Consider the following 7,432-nt stretch of genomic DNA (forward strand, 5'->3'; position numbering starts at 1 on the left):
TGGGGCTCTGTGTGCCCTGCCTCCCTCTCGCCTCCTCCTGCATCATCCAAATCTGCCCTTGGGGAAGTAGCTGATGCTAATTCAGACTAAAGGGCAAATGACTGCTAAGGCTTCACGTACCCTCTTTTCCTTTATATCATATCACAGTAGATTTTTTTTTTTAAAGACAAAACGACAAAGATCTGACTACGGTGTGACGGCAGCTGAGGGGGCGTGTGCGGGGTCTGAGCTGCAGGGCTCAGGAGTGGGGCTTGGCTTTCAGGCCGCCGCTCTGTCCCCTCCCTGAGGCTGGTGGGTCAGGCGCCACGCCCCCACCTCCGCCCGCAGAGACGGCAGTTTTCTTCATTCTGCAGCTTCACGACGTTCAGTCACAACCTGGTTGTTAGACGAGCCCACGGTGGTCCTCGGTAACCAGAGGGCGGTGTCCGCTGCAGGGGGAGAAGGCTCGTTAAGCCAGTGCTTGGAGATGACGCGTCCTGGTGAAGAGCTGTTTGGATGTCACCTGTCACCTGAGCCTGGGAGGCTCCTCGCGGGGCCAGATTCCTACTGAGACACTCAGCGCCTTTCCCAAGAAACGGCTCGGCGGGGGAGGCCACTCCGGGGAACATGACCCCTGGGGCAGCCCACCCCCACGCAGCTCTGGTCTGAATTCAGTAGCTCTCGCTCTGGGCAGGTTCTGTCATCAGAGAACAAAGGTGGCCGGGAAGAGAAGACCCAGCTGCTGCATTGACTGGTCCCACCACGGCGGCGTGGAGGAGGGAGGGGGAAGAGGGGGAGGGGCGGGGGGGGCGGGGCTTTCCTGGAGGAAGCTTGAGCTCTGTTACTTCCGTAGAACGCAGCAGGCTTATCCGCAAGTTCGTTGTAAAGCCTTCAGCGTAAGCGATCGCACCTGGGGTTTCCCGGGACGAGAACCCCAGTTTCCTCCACGGAAGGAATTGTCTGCATCTTACTCCTCTGTCTCTGGGCATCAGAAACCAGTGCATTTCCTTCCCAAGGAGAAGGCAAGCAGGCAGTTCACCCTCCAGAGAAAAGCCGGGCGTCGGCCTGGGGATGGGACTTTCCCCGTGGCCTTGGTGAAGCCCCCGCTGGAGGCGAGCGACGCGTAAGGCCCACAATGGGTCTGGCAGCTTCCCGAGTTCACTCCTCCTTAAGACAAAGCAAGACTTCCTGCCCTGCCACGCAGACAGAGAGCAGAAAGGGCTGCGTACAAAGTGGCCCCCGTGGACCATCCCTGGGGAACCAGGCTGGGGAGGCCCCCACCCACCTGCACAGCACCCCTGTTCCCACCCCTCCCCCAGCCACCACGCCCCCCTTCCCCTCCCTCCTCCCCTCCCTCCTTTCCCCCAGCAGCTCCTCCCTCCTCCAACCATCCCATCCTTGCTAAGACAGGAGGGTGGTCACCCGAAACCTGACCTCGTGTTCCGTGCTCTGACCACCTGCTAGCCCTGTCCTGGCCGGTGCTGCAGGGCTGCAGGTGGCTTATGCATGCTGCCCTCAGAGCTTTCCTGGCGAAGGTGGGAGATAAATACTCGAGGAAATTGCCGTTCTTGTGGTGCCTGCCATGAGGACGCAGTCATTAGATGCAAACCAGACCCACGATGGGGCCTTTGGGGTGAGAAACGGAGGCCGTGGGACTAATTAGGCTCCTAAGCAGGGACTCCAGGCATGGTGATGGCCTGGGTAGCCGTGATTAATGGTGGAGGGCTCGGCACTGCTCTCGGGGAAGTGAGTGACTCCCGCGGGTGCTGACAATACGGCCTCCGGGCTTGCCTGCATGCTCGGGGGTTGTGTGGGCGGGGCTCGGGGGTGGACAGAGCAAACACCGGTGGCCTGAACTTGATGACGGCCCCCCCACTGCCTGCGGTGCTCTTTAAATGCTGGGGGCAAAGACCTTCCCCAGCGATTCTAAACCAGCGCACGTGCGGGCAGTGCTTTCTGCCTTTAAAAGTAGGTTCCCACACGGTTCTGGTGGAGGTGGGCTCCCAAAGCCCGAGAAAGGCCGGCACAGTGGACAGGTGTCCTGGGGATACCTGAGTTCCTGGAACAGGCAGCGAGTCCTGGCGGGTGTGTGTGTGATGATTTATGTCCTGTGTCAACCTGACTGGCCACGGGGCGCCCACGTCGTGTGACTGGGGCTCACACCGTCAGCTCCCCTGGTCCCCAGGCCTTCGACTCAGACTGAACTCGACCACCGGTTCTGGCCTCCAGCCTGCAGACGGCGGACGTGGGACTTCGCGGCCTCTGTGGCCGAGAGCCAGCTCCTCGGAACGCCTTCGTATTCGTGCGTTTATACGCACCCTCTGGGCTCCGTTTCTCGGGGGAACCCGGGCTGGTCGGCTCTCCCCGCCTCAGTGTCCCTGCCTGAGCAGCAAGGACGATGATTATTGTGATTATTTAAAAAACACTTTTACTGCATTTACTATAATCTGGGAACTCGAGTCCTCGTGGGCCCCGGTGAAATTGATACCGTGGTCTCATCCCCGTTTCGGAAGTGGGGAAACCGAGGCACGGAAAGGTCAAGTCAAACTCCCAGGACCAACAGAACTGAACCCACAGGTCCGCCCAGGCCCGTTAAACTCGTGCTGAGCGGCCAGCCCCGCCTCGCGGGTGTGGAGGGCGGGGTGAGGTGTGCACACGTCACATGCAGCTACTCAATTAAGTAGGAAATTGTTGACTTCATCATCACCACTCTCCGCCGGCCCCGTCCTGGCCCAGAGTCAAGCCGCCCACTGGGAGCCTCCATGGGAACCAGCGGGACATTGGAGGCCTCGCCTCTTCCCTGCATGGCCAGGGTGGAGGCCGGGCTCCTCCAGCGGCACCTCCGTCGAGCCTATGGCCCAACCCAACGTGACTTGGAATAAATGATCGAGTTCTGAATTAAACACCGCAGAATGTAATTACCGTGGCAGCCAGCTGAGAATAAAATGGATTATACATAGAACAGTCATCAAACAGTTATTGCATGTGCCCGGCTAATGTGCTGCCGATTAAAATAAATCTAAGTGCAAACTATCATTCAGAGCAATTGCTCTCCAGCTCATCGTTGTGCGCCCAGGAGCTGGCATGGGGAGGAAGTGCCTCAAAGTGCCCCCCAGCACGACTGGTCCTTCCGGGACCACCAGCCCCCAGCCTCAGTCCACAAGGGACACAAAGGGTCCTGGACCGACCAGAATGATGGCAGTCGAGCACACTGTGTCCAGGAACGTCCTCGGGGCTCTGCACAGAATTGATCCATCCTCACCTCGCCTTATGAGGTGGGTCCCCGTATGGGCCCCACTTACAGCTGAGAACACTGAGGCAGGGGTTCGCCGTAACTCTCCCAAGGTCAAACCACTTGTACGTGCCAGAGCCCGGGTGCGAACCCAACTCCAGGACCAGGTTTGGAACTCACTTCATGGGACAGCACTTTAGAAGTGAGCGAGTGTCTGTGTGTACATGGTCACGCTTGCACGCGCCCACGTGTGTGCCCGCACACTGTCATTCGATGGGGTGAGGCCCCAGGTTTCAGCAGATGCCCCAGAGCCCTGCAAACCCATGCAGCATCCCACCAGCCCCCTGAGGGGGGATCCGCCCCCAAATTGGAGGTGGGGGATTATGGGAAGGATGGGCTGGGACCTGGGTCTCAGAAGACCCCACCCCACCCCCGGGGGAGGTGTCCTGTGAAAGGTCTCCTTGCCTGGGGGCTCCGGCAACATGGCCACAACCTGCGAGAACATGGCCCCCCAGGCGCCCCCAGGCCTAACCTGGCTGCTCAGCTGGAGGAATCTCTGGGGGAGGGGGAGGGGGCTGCTCCAGCCCCTGGATCCGGGTGTTTCTGGTTCTCCTGGGGCTCGACCCCAGGATGAGACCGCACCCCAACCTGCAATTTGCTCGCTTGTATCTGGGCTAATTTCTGGGTCAATTCACACCTGTACCTTGTAGGTTCAACTGTTGTAGCGATGACTCCCCCACGGTTCCCTGTGGAAGGACACCGGGTGATGTCCACCTTTTCAATGAGTCTTGCTTCTTCCTCTGGTGGCATTTCAGGAACTGGCATCTGATATCTGTGCCGTATCCCTCCTGGGGAGCTGCCACATCTACCTCCTGCACGGGCGGGACTCAGGCCAGCTGGCCGGCCGGTGGGGTGTGCGGTGCCGCCGCCCCATTGGGAGAGCCACCAATGCCGGCCTGTCCCCCTGCAGCTGCTTCTCCAGAGTCCTGGCCATCGGGCAGCGATAGCCACTGCCTCCTGGGTCCCACTCTTTGTCCTACGGACACTGCTGAGCACCGGCTGTATGCAGGCACTGCTGCAGGGGAGCAAACGAGATCCCAGCCTTTAGGGCACTCACATCCTGGCAACAGACGGCACAGCTACTGATGACACCGTGGTTGGAAGGTGTCGGGCACCTTGGAAACTGTTATGGTCGGGGAGCAGGGGTGCCAGAGCGGGGTGTGGGCTGCCATTTCCCCGAGGCCATCAGGTTGGGCCTCATGGCGAAGGAGATGTTTGATCCAAGACTGAGGGGGAGCCGTGGGGATGGCTGGGAAGGTGGAGCTGCCCGTGCAAAGGTGCTGGGGCAGCAATGGGCCTGGCGCGTGTGGAGCTGCAAGGAGCCTGTCTGACGAGGACCAGGAGTTGGGTGTGGCCGGAGGGTGGGGCCTGGACCTCAGCGCCCCCGTCTCTTCTCGGAGGGAGTGTGTGACCTGCCTTTGTCGTAAAAGGATCCTCTGGCTACTGGTTTTCGCTCCAGATGGAGGCGCTGGAGACGTGGATCCTCCTTCCCCCCTGAAAATCCGCCTGTCCCTCCTCGGTGTTCACTTCCTCCTCCCGGCCCTGGCCCACAGGAGGAGGTGGGCTTGGAAAGCCTCCCAGCTGGGCTTCTGTCTCGGGCAGTGGTCTCCCCTTCAGAGAGGTCCCCGCGGAGAGCCGAATCTTTGTTCCCAGAGGCTCTGCGGCTCCGAGGGCCTGGCTCCCTGTCTGCCTGTGCCCCTCCCCCCATCCCCCAGGCTGCATCTCCCCCCAACCCATCCCCCAGGCTGCATCTTCCCCTCCCCACCCATCCCCCAGGCTGCATCTCCCCCCCCGCGCCCATCCCCCAGGCTGCATCTTCCCCTCCCCACCCATCCCCCAGGCTGCATCTCCCCCCCCGCCCATCCCCCAGGCTGCATCTCCCCTCCCTGCCCATCCCCCAGGCTGCATCTCCCTCCCCGCCCATCCCCCAGGCTGCATCTCCCCCCCCTGCGCATCCCCCAGGCTGCATCTCCCCCCCACCCCACCCATTCCCCAGGCTGCATCTCCCTCCCCCACCCATCCCCCAGGCTGCATCTCCCTCCCCCCCCCCCCGCCCATCCCCCAGGCTGCATCTCCCCCTGCCCATCCCCCAGGCTGCATCTCCCCCCCACCCCGCCCATCCCCCAGGCTGCATCTCCCCCCCCCCCCACCTCCCATTCCCCAGGCTGCATCTCCCCCCTCATCCCTGCTCCGCAGCCCACCAGCCTGACATGTGATGCTTAATTACTGCGGGACTCGAGTGAGAGCCCAGAGCTCCCTGGGTGTGTTTGATGTTCTGATGCTTTAATATCTGATTCCGGTTCTTCGGGGTTTCTCTGCCTTTCATTTCAAATTCTGCTTGTTTGTGTCACTTAAACATTGATGCATGCTGTCAACAAGGAGGGGCTGTTTTGTATGCTCTTTGAAACATCCCAACCTGCCCACTAAGCTGTTCACCTCAAATGGGTGAATTACACGCATGTCATTTATATTTCACTAAAGCTGTTTTTTCTTAAATGTCATTTTTAATAAGTTCCCACCCAGCTCAGTGGATGTACACACCACAGACACACCCCTTCCAGGGCAAAGACAGGAGTAAAGGAATCCAGAAGCCTTGGCTCTGCCAGGTGTCCGGGGTCCCGCCCCCCGAGGGGGTGCACCCCAGGCCTGGCTGGTGGGGCTCTCGGGCCTGGTGCAGGGTAGGTGCGTGGGGCAGATGCTCAGTTAATGCTCGCGTGTCATCTGTAAGGCCGCGAGCCTGTCTGTTCCTTGCTTCCTTGCAAATAGAGGGTCAGGATTTGAGGAAGGATTGGTGTCCAGCTCACGTCTCAGAAACGTCTCCCAGAGGAGTGGAAGGGAGAGACCCCCATTTTGTTTCGGCCTGCATTTGCGGGGCAGGGGACGCTGGCTGGGGAAGGGACTGGGGTCCACGTGGGCAGGTGGGCCGGTGGGCCTGGATTCCTGTGCCCAGGATGCGTCTGTGCTGCCCCCAGTGCCTGTGGCCACAACTGCGGATCCTCTAGGTTCCCTGGTACCCATCTGGGCGGCGCGGGGCTGGGGGCCGGCTCGGAGCTCACAGCCAGAGCTGGTGCTGGGGGACCCCCACCCAGATCCAATTAAGCAGCCCATTCCGTCCACACCCCTGGACTCGGGGGACTTCACAGACCCTCCCAGAGTGGGAGGCAGAGGCGCCTGACGCGCCCTGTGCGATGAGGCCCCAGAACGGGGGAGCCACCTTCTGATAGCAGCCACGAGCTAGATCCCTTCTCTTCTGCTTCTTCCAAGAACCGCAATCGCTATCCTCCGGCCCTCAGGAGATGAAGCAGACAGGGTCACGGCCCAGCCGGGTCACGGCTCTGTCACATTTGGACATTTAGGGAAAGAGTAACCCTGTGCCGGGTCTCACCTGCGTGCATACACGTGTTCACACACATGCATGCTGACCGCAGCGCCGGCCACCCTGACCGAATCCCAGCGCTCCATGACGGTGGCGGGAAGTGGGACACTGGCTGAGGACCCAGCCCCCCACCCCCGCCAACCTGGGCGCTGGGCCCTGAAGGGAGGAGACTCTTGGGTCACAACTGCGGAGGGGTCATTTCCAGGGGTGGGGGGTCGCCCACCGGGGGAACCCAGCCAAGTGAGTGCTCACCCCGGGCAGCCCACGGAGAAACAAACTCACAAAAGCCCACTTGGAGGATCTGCAAAACTGCCGAACTTTGCAGATTTGTAGAAATAAAACACACGGGGCAGGAACATATGCTTTAAATATTAAAATATATTTACATACCCACAGTTTTAACTGAGGACACCAACAATAAACGTTCCACGCCAGTCCCGACGCCGTCCGGGTAGAATCCACAAGTGCTTAGCACACCATCAGGTAAAAAACAAATTCTATAAATAAGTGTTTCCTTATGCAAGTTGCTGCCGTCCTGCTGCAGGGCTGTGCGGCCCCAAGGAAAGGAGGTGACAGCAGGTTTAGAACACACGCAGGAGGGGGGTCCACGCGGATGTGCCCCGGGGACGGCAGCCTACTGGCCTCCTCTGCATCAGGAGAAACACAGGAAGTCAGGGCCAGGCGGCGCGCAGGATGGGGTGGACCCGCGCAGAAGCACCGCCAGCGCCAGCTCGCCCGCGGGGGCGGGTGCTTTGTCCCTTCCGTGGAGCAGCTCCAACAGCGCC

This window comes from Eschrichtius robustus, chromosome 16, assembly GCF_028021215.1.
Source record: "Eschrichtius robustus isolate mEscRob2 chromosome 16, mEscRob2.pri, whole genome shotgun sequence".
Taxonomy (NCBI): Eukaryota; Metazoa; Chordata; class Mammalia; order Artiodactyla; family Eschrichtiidae; genus Eschrichtius; species Eschrichtius robustus.